The sequence below is a fragment of the Lathamus discolor genome, chromosome 1 (genome assembly GCF_037157495.1).
Source record: "Lathamus discolor isolate bLatDis1 chromosome 1, bLatDis1.hap1, whole genome shotgun sequence".
Classification (NCBI taxonomy): domain Eukaryota; kingdom Metazoa; phylum Chordata; class Aves; order Psittaciformes; family Psittacidae; genus Lathamus; species Lathamus discolor.
The window spans coordinates 113,999,454-114,018,063 of NC_088884.1; positions in this window are offsets into that span (position 1 = coordinate 113,999,454).

The following is an 18,610-nucleotide window of genomic DNA, read 5'->3' on the forward strand; positions in this document are numbered from 1 at the left end:
CTGAGCAGTGCTTATGCAGAGTTAAGGCCTTTTCTTTTTCTCACCCCACCCCACCAGTGAGTAGGCTGCAGGTGCAAAAGGAGTTGTGGGGGCGCACAGCCGGGACAGCTGAGCAAAGGGCTATTCCATACCCTATGATTAAGCTTGGGAGGGAGAAGAAAAAAGGGGGGATTTTTGGAGTGATGGCACTTGTCCTCCCAAGTAACTATTCTGCGTAATGGATCCCTGCTTTGCTGGGAAAGATTGAACACCTGCCTGCCTTAGGACGTGGTGAATGTACTCCTTGTTCTGTTTTGCTTGCATGCATGGCTTTTGCTTTATTTCAGACCATGAGTTTTCTCACTTTTACCATTCTGATTCTCTCCCCCATCTCACCAGGGGGAAGTGAGCAAGTGGCTGCATGAGGCTTAGTTGCCAACTGGGGTTAAACCATGACATTCTTGAAATGAAAACTTTGAAAACTGCAGTTTTAGGGTAATATGAAATGATTTGTTTGTTCCTGAATCAGTAGCTGGTTACTGCTCAGCTTCACAGGGAGCTACAGAACATTTTGCTCAGTAGGTGAGCTTTTTCTCTTCTACAATCAGAAGATCAGTTGCTTCTCCAGTATCTGTAATGTCAAAGATCTGGAATAGATACTTTGGTTTATCACTGGTGGTTAGGCAGTTCTGAACAGAACTCAATTTCCTCTGCCAAATGAAGTGGTACAAAGTAATAATGGGCTTTGGATGCAAAGGCTAGTTCCATGATAATTCATAATTTATATGAGCTGTTACAAATACTCCTGAATTGAACAAATCTGAGTACAAATTCCTTGTCTGTTTTGATAGGGTATTTGCTCATGCCTGATATGTTTTGGATATGTATGCCACCATTAATTGTTTGCATTTACCTCTACTACTACTAGCACATTTCAGCCAAGTTATCTCCTATGCAGCTTTAGCTTCTGTGGTGTTTCACCCAACATTCTGCTTGTATATTTAATAGATATTTTGAAAGCCAGAGATTATACTGGTCTCCATTCTGCTCCAAAACCCCCTTTTTTGTAAGTGAGCATAGAATCATAGAATCATAGAATAGTTAGGGTTGGAAAGGACCTCAAGATCATCTAGTTCCAACACCCCTGCCATGGGCAGGGACACCTCACACTAAACCATCTCACCCTAGGCTTCATCCAACCTTGCCTTGAACACTGCCAGGGATGGAGCACTCACAACCTCCCTGGGCAACCCATTCCAGTGCCTCACCACCCTAACAGGAAAGAATTTCCTCTTTATATCCAATCTAAACTTCCTGTGTTTAAGTTTTAACCCATTACCCCTTGTCCTATCACTACAATCCCTGACAAAGAGTCCCTCTCCAGCAACCCTATAGGCCCCCTTCAGGTACTGGAAGGCTGCTATGAGGTCTCCACGCAGCCTTCTCTTCTCCAGGCTGAACAGCCCCAACTTCCTCAGCCTATCTTCATACAGGAGGTGCTCCAGTCCCCTGACCACCCTCGTGGCCCTCCTCTGGACTTGTTCCAACAGTTCCATGTCCTTTTTATGTTGAGGACACCAGAACTGCACACAATACTCCAGGTGAGGTCTCACAAGACCAGAGTAGAGGGGCAGGATCACCTCCTTCGATCTGCTGGTCACGCTCCTTTTGATGCAGCCCAGGATAGAGTCCTTCTCCACAGGTCTGCTCTGAATCTCCTCTCTGCCCAACCTGTAGCTGTGCCTGGGATTGCTCCGACTGAGCTGTAGGACCTTGCACTTGTCATGGTTAAACTTCATCAGGTTGGCATCAGCCCACCTCACAAGCGTGTCAAGGTCCCTCTGGATGGCATTCCTTCCCTGCAGCATATCAACTGAACCACACAGCTTGGTGTCATCGGCAAACTTGCTGAGGGCGCACTCAATCCCACTGTCCATGTCAGTGACGAAGATGTTAAACAAGACCGGTCCCAACACCGATCCCTGAGGGACACCACTCGTTACTGGTCTCCAGCCAGACATTGAGCCATTAACCACAACTCTTTGTGTGAGGCCAGCCAGCCAGTTCTTTATCCACCGAGTGGTCCATCCATCAAATTGACATCTCTCCAATTTAGAGAGAAGGATGTTGTGTGGGACAGTGTCAAACGCTTTGCACAAGTCCAGGTAGATGACATCGGCTGTTCTACCCCTGTCCATCAGTTCTGTAGCCCCATCATAGAAGTCCACCAAATTGGTCAGGCAGGATTTCCCCTTAGTGAAGCCATGCTGGCTGTCGTCAAGCACCTTGTTGTTTTTCATGTGCCTTAGCATGCCTTCCAGGAGAATGTGCTCCAAGATTTTGCCGGGCACAGAGGTGAGACTGACTGGTCTGTAATTCCCTGGGTCTTCCATTTTCCCCTTCTTGAAAATGGGGGTTATATTTCCCTTTTTCCAGTCGTCGGGAACTTCACCTGACTGCCATGATTTTCCAAATATGATGGTCAGTGGCTTAGCAACTTCATTTGCCAGCTCTTGTAGCTACTGATTAGACAGCTACAGCCTCAACTGAAAAAAATAAATAAATAAACTCTGAAATAAGAAAGATCAATCCCACCTCTAGAGAGTCTTAACTGGCAGAGCAAGCTCTAGAAACCATAGGCATAAGCATAAGCTTAACAAAGGAAATCACTAATACCGTTCTTTGTTGTATATTTGCTAGGAACTTGGAACTTCATGAAATGTAAGACACTCAGCTATGTAGAATTCAGAATTTCCCAAAAGCTGAACAAATCACTTAATTAGAAGCCATTTTTAGATAATAAAAAGTACAGGTGGGTTCTTATATTTTGTTTTGTTTTTTACACCCCACCACCCAAAAGAAAATCCCAAACAAAAAAACAACAACAACAACAAAAAAAAACCAACCCTAATACTTTTGGTGGCAACACTTTCTGGTTTTGGAAACAGAAATTATTCATGGACTTAGAACTGTTGTCATCTCTTCAGATAGTGTCCCCAAAAGATCTTTTCAGCAATTACCAATAGTGACTAGTGAGGATTAGGGGAGGGTATTCTCCCTAAATCCTTTTATAATTCACCAGGATGTTCTTTTGTATGTGCTATTTAAGATTGATCTGATCTGATTATAATGTTAAAGATGCTCTTCCAAAATTGAGGCAGGGGTTTGGGGGTGGGGAATGGGTGGGAATTGTGATGAGGACATGGTTTCTGAGTGGAGCCAGCAGAAATGCACTGTATAAACTTGGAAAATCTATATGGAAGCAGACTGTCTAACAAATGGTGGTGAGGCTCTTTGTGTGCCAGATGCTCTTGCCAGTCCATGTAGAAGGGATAGAGTTTAGCTCCTGGTTTTGTGTAGATTTTAGACACAGGGAAAGATGTGGATTAATATCTTGAAAAGATATATTAACATACAAAATAGATGAAATGAAATCACAAAAATATTTGCTCCTTTCTGCTGGCGGCTCCTGACTTGGATTAAGGTAACTGGACAATGCAAGTCACCCAAAACATGTTTTTAGGTGAATGTTTCATTAAAGTACTCTGAAGCTTTATTGGATAACACTAGGATACACTGAAATATTGCCACCCAGTCAGTGCAGTTCAGTTTGTCCTCAGTAAAGCCAACAGAAGGGAACATGTTCCCTTAGGTAGCTAGTATACCTCAGCTGGCTCAACAGTATTTATTTGTAGCTGGAGCAAGGGGATTCACTGTCCTTGGACTGGAATCTTTGTTGTGGTGTGAGCTTTGCCAGATACACTAAGTACTTTCAACATCTGAGCAGATGCCTCCTGGAAACTCTGCCACCAGTGTCAGTTGGGAATATTATTCCTTATCCTATGAAATCTAGACTTAGTTTATTTACCATCTCTGGAAATGCAGAATCTCCCTGCGATTCAGCTGCTGAACTGCTGCATTTCATAAAGATTTGCTTTTCTGCCTTCCTCAGTTTAACTTCATGTATCCATATTGATACAGCTCTGCTTTCACTCTCGTCCTGCTCTTTCCTCTGTCAAACACCACCATTGTCCCCTTTAGGTCTCTCTTCAGGTCCCAGCTTTTTCCACATTCCTTTTTTGCCCTGTCTCATTAGGTGTCCCTCACCCTTTGCACTTTTCAGGTCATCATTACTCACTTCAAAGACATTACTGAGTCCTGAGAAATGTATAATAGAAGGAAATTTGTAAAGAAGGAGAGGGAAATAAGACCTTTGTCTGGCTCTTTGCTTTTTTATTAAGAAATACCCTTTGGTAATGAAGACTTCAAGGGGCTTCATTAGGGTTTAAGAAGAGAACAGCATGAAAGTTAATTACCTGGAGCCAAGAATCTGTATTTTCCCTTCAGCAGTCCAGTAGTACGCTTTAAAGGCAATCAATGGAGAGTTGTCTGGCAAACATTCAATCTTTCCTTGAAATGTTCAGTGTAATTAGAGCCTCTCCTGTCTGTCATGAGAAGACAAATTGTTTGTGGCCTGTTAGCAGTTGAGTACTGTAGTATGCTTTCAACCTTTATCATAATTATATTACCAATATTCGTGGAAATATCCCAAACTGAGAAATGCGAACATATGACTAAGCTCTTTTATTGATAATGAATTGCTGCTGTTCATGTAGAAATACTCTATTTATTTTCTTCCCCTTCATTTTCTTTAGGGCCCTCAGTATTCACAAAGCTAATACAAACCAGCTTAGAAGCTTTCTGTAAAAAGAAGTCATCTATCCCATATCTGTGGCTAACTTTTATTTCTAACTGGGGCTATGAACCACTGGGGAAGGATGGGGATGGAGAGGACAATCCAACTATGTCCAAAATAACTGGTTGGAGAAATCAAAGATGTCATTAGTTTCACAGCTATTCTCTGCTGTTTATGGGAAAAATGATTTTGGAGTTTTTCTTTGCTGATACTTTGTTGATGCTTTAAAGCCATTATGCCTTTGCATGTCGCTCTTGCCTGATAACTGTAAGCCATAATGTGGTTGATACAATGTAAAGGTATAACATAGACTCTGCCAGCAAGAGTGCTAGCAGACGTGTGTGGGATGGAGATATGGTGGAAAAGCTGATTTGGGTTTAGAGAGCAGAAATAAATGCTTAATCATTGGTTGGGTTTTTTTTGGGTGTTTCAGTAGTGATAATCGTTGTCACTGCAAGCCTTTGAAAAAGAGATAAAGAAGTTTGACTCAGTTAATTGTATTGAATAGGAAAATAAGTGAATGGATGAGTCAGTTCTGTTTGCTTTGTCATTTTCAAAGCAGCATCTGTTTGTGACAAGTGACATGTGACAAGTGCATGGAGTTACAAGAATTATTTACTTATTTATTTATTTTTTACATAGAAGGCTGACCAGGTTCAGAGTGGGCCGCAGATGAAGTCAACTGTCTGTAATGCAGGATATCTTGCATGCTAGAAGAAAAAGATAACATGTCTCTAAGCAAAGTTTACCAGGAAGTTTTGAGGAAGGCGCCAAACATGTGAAATGCAATTCAGCTGCCTGCTTCCAAAGGGAGTGTGTGTGTGGGAAATACTATTTAGAAATTGCAAGTTTCAGTGAAGCTGCAGCTATTTATGCCAGCTGAGGGCCTAACCTATAATATACAGTTGGATTGTGATATTTCATTCTATAAAGCACTAGGCATGGAGTAATAGGAATGCCTTCCTATTTTCGTGCATTAGATCAAGTAGACTGGGACATAGGACTTGGTATGTTTGGTATTCATTGCCTTCTGAAGTACTGTCCTTGTATGCTAAATTTCATATTGATGGTGCGCCATACCTTATCAAACGGAACAGGATGTGCTGGTTGCCTAAGTTGAAGAAAAAGTGCATGTCTGTTAAGTAACTGATCTGCAGCACATATTTCTTATCATAATATACCTACTTATAATTAATCTCTTGTTCCTGTTTGGAGCACATCTTTGGTATAGTGGCTCTTCTAGTTTGGAATGAGACCCATTTCACCGTTCCCACAAACAACCATGTCGCTGGTGGTTTGTATATGCCTTGTACCTCTGTTTGACCTGACTCTTCAACATAAAGTTACTAAAGTTATATAAGTTACACATTATATTTTGTGTGCCAGGTACTATTCAGAGCAAGCATGTTTAAGCTCTGTTGTGTTGACATGAAGCCTTTCAGTTGGTTCCCCAGTCATGGCGACTTCTCTTTTCATAAAGCTTTCTGCATAAATGTGTTTTTTTCTTTCTCTTACCCTGTTATGTGTTCTGTCACAGTATGCTGTTCGTGTCTTCTCTCTTGTTGTTCCCCTCAGTGGGCAGTGTTCCTTGATGAAAACATGTTTTATTTCCTCCCCTGCTGCTTTTTGACTACTTCTTTTCTATTATATTCTCCAGGGTTTTGCTTGCTTTTTTTGTTTTCTGTCTGGCTAGCCTATATTGACTTTCTTGGACATTAAAGATGCTTAAAAGCAGTTTGAGGAACCTATTTAGAACTCTTAATTTCCTAAATGGTGCTGTCAGCTTTCTTTTCTGCACTCAAACAATTCCTGTGTCCTGTGGAGGCTGAAAGCATGGAACTGCCTTGGTTTTCCCTCTCTCTCTTTTTTCTTTTTTTTTTTTAATGTGACTTGCAAACTGATTAGATATTAGTGCAAAGCAGTCCATGCCCAAGTATAAGGTGAAGCCTTAACAGATCCTTGTGCAAGGAGTACACAAAATAATTGCTGCTGCTCAGAGCCACTTCACAAGGGCTGTGATAGGAAACCGAATACCTCTGGTCAAGGTCTTCAAATTTCATGTCCTAACCTGACTCAGGGTGTATTTTCTGTCACTGGGATGTGATGCTGAGGTCTGTGTTGGCTTTCTGGGCTTTCTCAATGAACCTGAGTCGGAGGACCTGAGGCAGAAATAGTGTTGCTCATGGAGAGATAAAAATGGTTCTAGAGCTGGCAGCAGAGCACAGCAGTCCTTTGCTTGCAGCTCATGGCTAGTCTTCCAAAACTGCTGCTTCCCACATCACTGACTTGTCCTTTGCTGTGTCTTGGTACTCAAGGCAACCTATTAGTATTTCGAATATGAATTTTAAAATAGCTATTGAGACAGCATCCATTGAACAGACCACAGGAAAACAGAGGGATTCACAGACCCAAACTGCCTGCATACTAACCAGGAAGGACTAGGAATAATTTTGTAGTTTAAGGGAAATCTAGGTGATTAAGGTTATGTCCTTCGTAAGAAAGCAGTCTGGGAAATTATTCTGTATAGAGAAGAGTAGGCATGATTGACCTTGGTATAAGTCAAATCCCTCACACCAGGGTGTGAGTTTGGATTTGTGTAGTGTATGAAGGCTGTCTCTGTGTGGTGGTGGAATACACCAGAGTCTCACTTCCAGAAGACATATATTCTGTATGTCTTGCCTAGATCACTGGTTGATATGAGACGGATGTCAACTCAGTAACAAAACTGAAGGTACTGTGTGTTGCAGCTTTCCCTCCATTCTGGCTATGGCAGTAGCTAGTGGGCTACTAGCTTGAGGGGCACATAAACAGCTTGGGTTCCTCAAACTGATTTTGTGAAGTAATCTTGATAATGGAGATTTTTAGATACTGGTAGAATGACAGGGTGTAGACATTGTCCCTGTTTGTTTTCAAAAGTTTGGTCTTTTATCAACAATATAGAGTCACCCTCCCAATATACTGCTCTGTTCTTTGTACTTAAATTATCTGTGACATTTTCTCAGTCTTTGCCTTTATAAAATACTGTGACATTGAACAATGCCTGATCTGTGCAGGACTGCAGCCATAGCTTGTGCCCCGATTCTGCTTCGCATGTGTCTGTAGTTACAGACTTGTAACTTGTGCTCCTTGTTGCTTGTTATTCTTTTAGGGCAATTGCCAGGCATTGCTATTGAGCAGGAATGGTCAGACTGATCTGCCTTGTTACTAAGTGCCAGCAAACGGGTATGTATAAAATGACTTCTGTAGCTCCAAGCAGGAGCAAACACTTGCACCAGTAACACATCTCTGCATTTGTTTTCTTTTTTTCTCAAGTTCCTGCTTGATGAATGTCTTCCAGCACCATCAGTTTATAAGATTTGGCTGTGTGGAAGGAGGGAAGAGAGAGGGTTGTTTTGAAGTGGATCCCTCATCCATTTCCTTACTCATAGAAAGACTTAGATTCCAGAAGTGTCCAGGAAATACACTGCATTTATGTTAACTACGATGGATGCTTATGTCCAAGACATGATGATTGCTCAGATCCTTTGTGCCCCTAACTCTCAAATAAGCATCATGGGTTTGGGAGCTTTCGTAAGCATCACCAAAATGGTAGAGTGCAGCTCACATGCCTGTAGCGGTTCTGCTGCTGATCGTTGCACTGGATGTGCCTCCAGTGTATCCAACTTGTTCATCCGTTTCTGCCTTACACCCAGATACCTGAACTCTGCTGCAGTTTAGAAGTATGAAAAGCATCTGTGATTTTTGAACTTGTGAGATGGTTTGAATGACTCAGTGCTCCTTCTACAGTTTTCAGTGTCATTAAAATATTTGTGGACTTTTATAGAACAAATTTACCTGCATGAAGAATCTGCAGGTGTTGGCAGCAAACACAAGTGAATTGTCTTATCCAAAATCATCCAGATTTTGTTTTGATATGTTGGAGGCACCATATCAATACCATTTTAAGGCAGACTTTTAAAAAAGTTTAGACATATAACTAAGTTTGGTCCATCAGTTATAACTCATGATTCATACTGTCCTTGTGATCGTACTGTTCAGAGGCTTGCTGTATGATTTTATCTTAAAACCTGTCCTGTTTTCTGTTAAACAGGACTTTCAGGTTACTGTTAGTAATGTTACTGGCATTGGCATTTGTTTTGGAGTTTTCCTTGACAAAGTCACATCTCTGACTATAATCTATCTATAATACATAGCTCCACATCAGCAACCAAACTTTTTCATGTGGGGAAGCATACACTTTCTATATAAAAGAGGGCTTTTAAAAATACATTTATAGGGGCAGGTTTTTTCATGTGAAGTTAGGTAAAATGGTTGAACTATCTAATAGTCATTAAAACCACTAACATGTAGCAACAAATAGACTTACACCACATATATAAGTTGATTAATGGATCTTTTCCTCCCTGTCTGCACCTGACTTGCAAATACAGATGTTTCTCCTCTATAACTTCCCATGTTTCTTGCCTGACTGAAAATTCTATGAGAAAAATCTTAATCTTGTCTGTCTAGCTTCAGTTAATGATTATTGCCATTTCTAGAGGTGATGCTTTTTGCTTTGATTTTAATATTGTGTTCTGAGAGCCTGGAGACACATACCTAAGAGACATAATTAAAATGTTTAGTTACAGTATGTCTTCCTTTAGATTAACTAGCTGTCTGCATGTAATACACCACAAATGAAGAACAGTACTTTCTGCATGCTCAGTTCTCCCTCCTTCCTCCCCCCCCATCAGCAAGGAAAAGTTTGCAGCCCATGTATCTTGAAGTATCCCTTGGGGTGCCTTTGTAAGCAGCATCTTAAAGGTTACTCCTAGAGCCTGGCTAAATGTTACCAGTTCTTTAGGGAGAGTGACAAAGATATCCACTAATGCAGAGCTGAAATCTTTTAAGTCTTGTAAACCTTCTGGTAATAAATAAGAAATACTTTGCCTCTAATATTTCATTTTATGCTTTAAAGTGCACCTGCTCACCTACGCTTTACAAGCAAAATTAAACATTAATAGCCTCTCATTAGTATTATAAGCCTCTTGGGAACATCAAGCTTCAGGAAAAACTATTTACATCGGTCTATGGTTGAGTGTTCAGAATAACAAAGGGTGTATAGCTCAGGAGAACTGTACAAGAGAGCGCACCTTTGGCTTGTTAGTTTGAATTGGGAGCAGCTGAAATTTTGTAATCTTAAACTAATAGCTAAACCTACAAATCAAAATTCAGAAACTTGTAGTTGCAGAAACAAGCCCTTGATGGCAAGCAATATTGCTAACCTTGGTCAGAAGGGTAGTGATCTGCTTCACCTGGGCAGGTGTTTTCCTAAGAAGACCTGGGAAGATGAAGGAATTGAGGCCATCTGATCTGAGCATGCCCAAAAGGTAAGATTTCATACCTGAAGGGTTAGCTTGGTGAGTACCATGGCGTGAGCAGTTGTCTTGTTTGGCTAGGACATTTAATGCAGGAGTGTGTGCATGTGTTTCACACTCCCTGAGGAGGCTGCATGTGCTGCGTAATGAATCCTGCAGCTACTGGTATTTCTCTTGAAGTGTTACAAATTTATGTAGGATTTTCAAGGAATGTAAGCATGTGTTGTGCTTCTGAGTGTCCTTTCAGACTGGAATTGTTCTAAGTGGTATTACCTCATAAAATGCTCTCTTTCTCTAATGGATTTTGTTTCTGGCTAATTGGGTGAACTTCATTTACAACACATGTAGCTATAAATAGTGCAGATTTTCAAATAACATAGCTATGATGTTTTGATGGTGTAAGTGCTAACATTACATTTCTGGCTGTGAAATTCTGCTGCTCTTCACGCATTTAGGCACATAAATGCCATCACATGCATTCTATTTCAACAAGATTACAAGTTGCATTGTTAACAAGAGAAACAAGATTTAAAGAATGAGCACAAACACACCACAAATGCTAAAATAGTGTAGCTTTAAAATATGCTTATTAGATCTCATCTTAAAATCAACTTTTTAATTTGTCTGTGGCTAATCTTTGTAATTTTATTACCACAGCTGGGAAAACCATCCTATGACTTCCCACCTGTATAAGAAGGAACTTCTGATTTCTGAACTTACATGTTGAGTTGCTTGTGTCCTGAAATATGCCAGCTTACCGGGGTTAAATAACTAGATCCAGAAATGTGTTTGGCTAGAGATTTTTGTGTCTCAGTTTGTTGTGTTTGCGTGTGTATATGTACTTCTGTATGTATGGGTAAGAGTGTATGCTCAGATTTTTTTTGTCAGTCTGGATAATCATTAAGATTAGCAGAGGCAGCCGCATTGGGTGATTTCTCTTCAGAGCTAAACACTGTTTATGTGTAAAGCATAATTTCCCACCTTTTCTCTTGCCTGAGATGTATAATTTTGGGGAAAAAAAATGGAATTTGGGAGTATCAATGCATGGATCTAGATGATGAGAAAAAGCTATGTTGCAAATGGTGCATTTATGGTGTATCTGAATGGGACTCATAAGAACTGGAGCATGCAGTTGTTGTTGCCATTGCTCCTGTAGGCCTTCCTGACAGTCCCGACCATAACTGCTGTTTGTGAGCAGAACTGAGCAGCGGCTGGTCATGCCATGGTCTCTCATTAATGGGATGTAACTAGTGACCTAGACAGGAGGCTTGCAATATAAGCTTTTAGTTCCTTAGGCAAAAATTTTAGGAGCCTTGAGTTGCTCCTCAGATGTTCGTTTGATTAGATAACCAGTGTTGGTTTGCTTTCTGAAGAGCAGCAGAGATTTACCCTCTTACCACCGTCTCTCCTTTTCACAGAGATTGAGGACGTGGTGGCCACCACAGCAGAAAACACACTTCTAAAAAGATGTTTTCAGGACTGGGTTTTGTACATCAGTATTAAGACTATGAAGATAAAAGCTGAGATAATATGCAAGGGATTCTCTGTACATCCTGGAATCCTCTTTCTCCCCTCAACTCTGACTTTTCTAAATTCCCACTTCCTTCTATTTCAGCAAAAAGTTGCCTCATCATATGGAAAAATTCCTATGTGAGGAAAAGTAGCCACCGAATGTAACAGATATAAACTTATAATTTCTCTCCAAGAATAATCTATTGGTTCTCCTGTGGCATTCCTGCATTGCATTGCATTGCATTGGTATTGAATCAGTACTGTGGTGATAAGGGAACCTAGCAGAATTTTCTGTGGTCTTGTTGAGACTAACGCAGGTTTTTCAGTTGGCTGTCTCAGCTTATACACAATACCTTTGAAGAGCATTTGGTATACACAAATCAATTTTCTAATGTGAAAAGCATTTTACCAATACCCGCATGAAGGAGTGTGTTATTCAGAAGCTCCTTTGTTTAAAATTAAAGGACGTGGGCAAAAATAAGGTTGTCCATTAAAATTTTTATGTTCTTTTCATAGTCAGTTCTGGATTTTTGCCACATGGAAGATCTTGCCTAGTGTTCAGTTTGAATTGCACCAAAGTGTGGTAAAATTGTCAATGAAAACTGTACAGACAGCCATGGGAATCACATATGAACCCTGCTACTAAACAAATTGAATTTCAAAAGCTGAATTCCAAATTCATCTCTGAGACAAGTCTTCTCAATCTACCAAAGATGCCTCATATGTGTTGCACTGGTAAAGCAAAGTATTTTAAATTAGTCTAAGCTGTGTCAGACTTGCCGGTTACTAACATGAGAGAGTAAAAAAAAAAAAAAGTAGGTTATTCTTCCCATCTTTAGGAAAGGATTTTTCTTTTTCATTTTCTTTTTTCTCTTTTCTTTTTTTAATGCCATCTCTGTATTTGTCTTATTCATTTTTCCCCTGCTAATATTTTAGAGACAGTTGAATGCTCAAGGGGGAGATTATTTGTTGTAGGCTTTGAAATACTGTACATGCTTTCACTGCAAATATATTATCATTAAGTCTACAATGGCTATTTTTTATTTAGGAATTGTCTGTATTGATCTTCAAAGAGCCTGTCATGTGTACAAGTATTTTAAGCAACCATGTATATGTTGATTCAAAAATACATCCCCCACAAAAAAGTTTTTATCTTTTTTCTTTAAATCTTTTTTTCCCTGTCGCTATACTCATCTGACACTTACATTTGATCAAATGCTGTACAGAACTCTATATTAAATGTTTTGGGTGGAGTGTTTTTATTATGTGAAAAGCTACAGAAGACTTGGTCCAATCTGTGGCAGTAATTTTATTTCTAAGTGACCGTTGTGATATTTTCCTTTTGTGATATTTTCTTAAAAATAGGTAGAAAAATTCCTGGTGCTTTGAAGGCAAGCAATGGCTGTGGGACCCACCCCCACTGCAAAATTTTGCTCTTTAAATTCCATGGAATTCTCAGCATTTGTATTTTATGGCTGCTGGATATTTCCGTAACAGTGGGCAGCAGATACTAGAAATCTGATGCACTGTCATTTTGAAAGTGTTCTGGATCTACAGCATCTGTTCTAATTTGCTGTCAGTCCCAAGCCTGTCCAGAGACAATAATCCTTTACCAATTAGGTTTCATGAGGATGAGATGAGAGTTTGTGGTCAGGTATATAAATTAAAATTATGATGTCTGGTAAAGTTCAGAGCCACAGAAAACCCAAGGGAGTGTTGTTTATGGCTCCAAAGCAGTTTAAATACTGTGATTTAGCTTAACTGGTATGATTCACAGAGGGTCATCAGAAGGAAAGAAAAAAAAACGCAGGAGATGATAAATTGAATGAGGTGTGACCATCTGTTTTCATACTGGTGCAGAAAGTGGGGTTAAAGTTAGAGATACATTGGTGTGTAAGGACAGAATTTCAAATCTGGTATTGGAAATGATGTTGGAGCTGCTGTAAAAAAATGGGAAAAGAATTGTGATTTGAGATAAAAAGGCTACTCTTGCAATCAGCCTAATCACACATCCTGGTAGTTGAAGCCTTACTGTCGTATTCTTTTGAGAGTCACAGTTAATAGCTGCATTCAGAAGAGTGGAAAAAAGTGTGCATTTTGAACTCTGGTTTTGGGCCTACCACTGCATTTCATCTTTTTAAACAGTTTAGTAAGCCTGATGTGGAAGGTTATGCACTAATTTGTCTTGTATAGCAACCAGCAGCGTCCTTTCTTAGAATCCTTTGGTTGTAGCATATCTCAGATCACCATATGTAGCAAGATGTGCCTTATTTCTTCAGCTATATTTTGAAAATAAATGCAAATAGAATAACTGTGTAGTTGTTGACCAATTTGTTTGCACAAATGAGCTACTTGGCATGAGTATTGCTATGAATGTACTTTTTTTAATGGATGAAAATGATCAAAAATGATGTTTAGATGTCTGGTGCATTTGTTGATTAACACTCAGACAAGAGTGCCATCCTGGGAAGATGCATCATGTTGATGATGATTTTTACTAGGGGAGTAAAATTATTCAATACTGCTCCATTTAAAACCCAACCAAACAGCACCCCCAAAAAATCCCCCCAAACAACAACAAACTCCACCTCCCCCAAAAAAAACCTCACCAAAAAACCCCTCACCAAAAGACCCCTAAAATAATTCATGTTCTGTAACTACTAACTGCACTTGAAAATGATTGACTGGGAAGCTACAAATAGATATTAACATAACCTGTTTAATTATGAAACATATAACACTGGAGGTAAACAGCATGTTTACTGCCATGCTTATAGGTATGAGGTTCTACATGGCTATATTGTATGCTAGCGATTGTATAGAGGGACAGTGAATGAGAGCAGCTTATTTGGCTTGACATAGAAAACCAAAGTAGATTTGTTTTTTCCATATCCCACTGTTCAAAATTCTGCAGTTGTTCTGAATTTAAAATTTCCTTGAAGATTTCAAAATAAGATTATATAGACCCACCCAAAGGAAATCATTAATCTTTGAAAGAGGCTTTTTTGTTTGCTTGTTTGTTTCCTTGGAATAAATTGTGTCATCACAAATGTCTCTGTCAGATATTGATGGATCAGATCAAAACTTGCTGAACCTGTTAATGATGATTCCAAGACTTCTCATTTTTTAAAAATCTGGTTTGAGTGAAAAGCACAGTATAATGCTATTCATCATCATTATTGTTATGATAAGGACTAATTCTTTAAAGATCTTAAAATGTTCCCTTATCTGTACTATCAAAGAAACTTGACATTCTCTACAAATATGCATACATTAGCTGAATAGGCTGAGGGACAACACATGCTGCTTTGAAAGAGAGATTAAACTTAATAAAAAATTATTTCATAGAGACTGGACAAGTAAAAGGCACCAAAATTCCTGCTACCTCTTTCATTTTTGGTTGATAAAAATGTTCACAGAATGACATCAGCTGAAAAATATGTGTCTTTCCAGCAGAAATTATCTGCTGTATACAAACGCTAAAAGTATTTTGGGGAAATACTACTGCAACCCCCCACTCGGAGTTGGCTGGATATTGGCTTTCCCTGTGCTTTTGTCTGTGGATCGGTGATGTGCTCCTCAGATGTGCTCCTCGAAAAGCCAAAATCTGCTTGTGTGGAAGAGCCCAGAAACTCCATTGCAATCCATCCATCTTTAGAGGAAACATGTTTTCTGTGAATGCCTCTTAGAGCTCTGTTAAAAGTTTCTGAATCACAGGGCTTGTGACATAATGGTGATTATACTTGCATTGATCACTTGACTGCGGCTCAAGTGGAAAGCAATTCTTTCTTTGAACTTTGGCCATGCTCTTGGGATGTGGGACAGCATGGAGGGAGGGTGTGTTTGAGATTGCCTTCTCTTTCCCTCCTGTTGACAGCAAGTGTAGGATCAGGCTTGAATTAAGTGCCATAGGTTTCCCCAAATGTACAACTGTTTCTTGAATGCAATCCCACTTGCAAACATACCAGTTTGTCATGACTACCTCCACTGCTTTCCCCTTCTGCCAATACTGTGACCTTGGATTGGGTTTGCCATCTGCTACCTGCAGTCAGAACTGTGCAGCTGACAGATGCAAAGGCTTGAGACAGTTTCACCCTGTATTAATCCCACCAAGAAGTATGGAGAAACCCAAGGAGTGGGTTTGTTCATGTTCTATACTAGAGATTCAGTGGCCTGCAAGAACTGTATCAATAAAAGTAGTGTTGTCTGGTCTAAACCTGTCTTCTCTGTAGGGAAAAGGTGGGGAAAAAATGAAAGACTGCTATCTCAATAAAGGACTTTTGTTCTAGGTGGGTGGGTTGCTGGTTAGATTGGTCCTTCTAAGAGTAGGAACAAAAAGCAATGTTTGGAGGTGATAACAGCGAAATGCTTATTCTTTCCTTGCCTGAAGAAGGTGTGTTGGATAAAGTACCCTGTTGCCCTTCAGCTTAGATGTAGGATAGTACAGAAAATTAAGCACAAACTTTATAGCAGTGTAAGATGATGTTCAGGTCCTGTGAGGGAAGAAGTGAGAGAGGCTGAACTTAGGGGTTCTACTATCTTCTGCAAGCCTGATAACAAACTTGGGCAGGGGGGAGGGGAGCGAGGTGTACACAACACAATCTGGTAGTATCTGGAATTATACCATATTCTCAGTGTTTCAGAGACTCAAAATTAATGTTTGTTTTTTTTTTTGGGGGGGGGGGGGTGTGGTTGGGGATAGAAACAGCGTGTATTGCTTTATTTGGTCTCTTGTACCTCTCTATGTGGTCCTTCTCTGCAAGCACAGTACTTCTCTAATTCATAACTTGTCTTGCCTGGAGCTGAGTGGTCTCAAAGGTGGGAGAAGCACTCAAATATTCTAAGTCTACCTTTATACCACTTTCCTTTCCACAGTTATACCAAGCACCCTGAGCACTACTTGTGATCTGGGCCAAACTGTATTTCCAGCTCCCACTGCTCTCATTTTTATTATATGCAAACACATCTTCTTTCAGTTGCCAGGTGAAGCCCCCACTATAAATCAAAATTCCTTGGTGACAGGACTTTCCAATCCGTCTGCGGAAACACTTGAGGTTTGGGGTTGGTTGGTTGGTTTGTTTATATTTTTTTCTTTCGTGAGAGTGCATTGATATTCCTTGAGGTACAGAAGACAGGCAGCAAATAATGGCTTTGCTTGGAATTTGCAACATACTCCTAGTTGCACCTGTACTGAGTTTTAGAAAGGAAATGGCATACTGTAGATAATAGTGCTCTCTGCTTTTCTCCCTTGGCAAAATTAGGTAAGAGCACTGGAGCTGTAAGAGTAGTCATGGTTAATGAAAAAGCCTTGTGTTTGAAATTTATTAACTGTGTAAACTTTTTTTCAATCAGTGGTTACCTTTTTTATTTTTCATTAAATGTGTTGCAAAGCTCTGAAAACACCAGCCACAGTGTGTGTGGAAAGGCAATTAAAACTAAATTACTTTGCAAGTGGAAGAAGCCAGATTCCTGCTTTTCATTGGCGACTACTGTTTTATATAAATTTTCTAGTACAAGGTCTTATATAGAGTTTCCCAAATGACTTCATAAACTAGTAACTTTTTAATATATATATATAATTCAGTACTTATAAAAACTTCATGTTTGTTCCTACTTTTCTGTTGTTACAGAACTCTAACACTGAAGACAGACAAAATTCCAATTTCCAGTCTAATTGCTTTCGGAAGATTATATCAACTGTAATATAAAGAGGAAAGAAGGGTTAGCACCGGAACAAAGTAAGTGTCAAAAAAACCCTGAACTTCAGAAGGGGAGGCAATGACATGAAACTGTTTCAACAGTTGCATGTAATTTGGATGATGCTGTTACAGCCTTCGGTGCGTGCACTCCAGTCTGCCAAAGTTTCCTGGACACCAGCAAAGTTCCCCATGCTAGAAATACAGCAAAGCCAGAACAACAAGTCTAGGTATTTCTTCTCCTTCTCAGTGTTATCCACTACTTAATACCACTCCCCCAATGACATAGAATTGTCTTAAAATTAATTGTATCTTGGATTTCTAGGTTAATTTTGTTGTGTCTTTTGCTCAGAACCATGTATACCATACAAAAACAGATTTGCAAAAGTCTCCTTCTCTTTAGCAAGGGTAATGAGGTTTTGAGTAATGGGACAGAGACGGGTATGTTCAGATGCAACCTGCTTACTTTACCTCAGCAGATGAGATGTGCTCTGAGGATGGAAAGAAATGTAGGAGCTGCCTCTGAAAACTTGACAGCTGGGCAGCATATTTGGCAGGAGGTAGATAAGGCAGATAAATTGATTGAAAATCCTGCTTGCTTACTCTGTTTAAGGGCACTTTAATAGGTCCTACCTAGCTTACAGAAGCTAGTAATGCTTGTCCCACCAGGCTTGAAAAGGTGTTAATATATTCCTACAATATTTGTCTGCACACAGTGTAACACAGTAGTCCTGGTATGAAATCTGTATTTTGTATATTATTGCTTATACTGACCATCTGAAACAAGGCTAGGGTAGCTAGAAAAGGTGAAGGATGCATTCTTCCTTCTGTTCTTCCTGTCTGTTCTTGATCTTGTTAGATAACCAGTGCAGATTAGTAACAGATTAATGATATGGTGCTTAATCAGCATTTATTATTTTCACTTAATTTTCACTTAATCCCAGCCATTACACTATTGATTTTTCTGGTTTTAAAATAGTAGCTTCTAAACCATCTTGACTTCTTTTTAACTGCTTCTTGGTTATTATGGTTGTTGAATCTTTCCTGTGGACAGGGAAAGCTATGAGCTAGTGGAAAATGTTGTGGTTCCCTGTCCTGTGAGCCAAGGTTTTATAGTCTGTATTATTTTGCCTGTTATTTTAATGTGCACACAAACACATGTATATGTGTACCTAAAAGTTGCAGCAGTTGGCTGAGTAGGATAGACACTTATGTTTCAAATGTAAATGCCAGGGAATAGGTTCTCTAATTAGGAAATGGGACCAACTAGGGATGGGTGAATCCATGTCTAATAGGACATACCAGACTCCACTGCGCTCTTTTTTATAACTAGTTTAGAGTATGCACACAGACATATACAGAAAGCACCT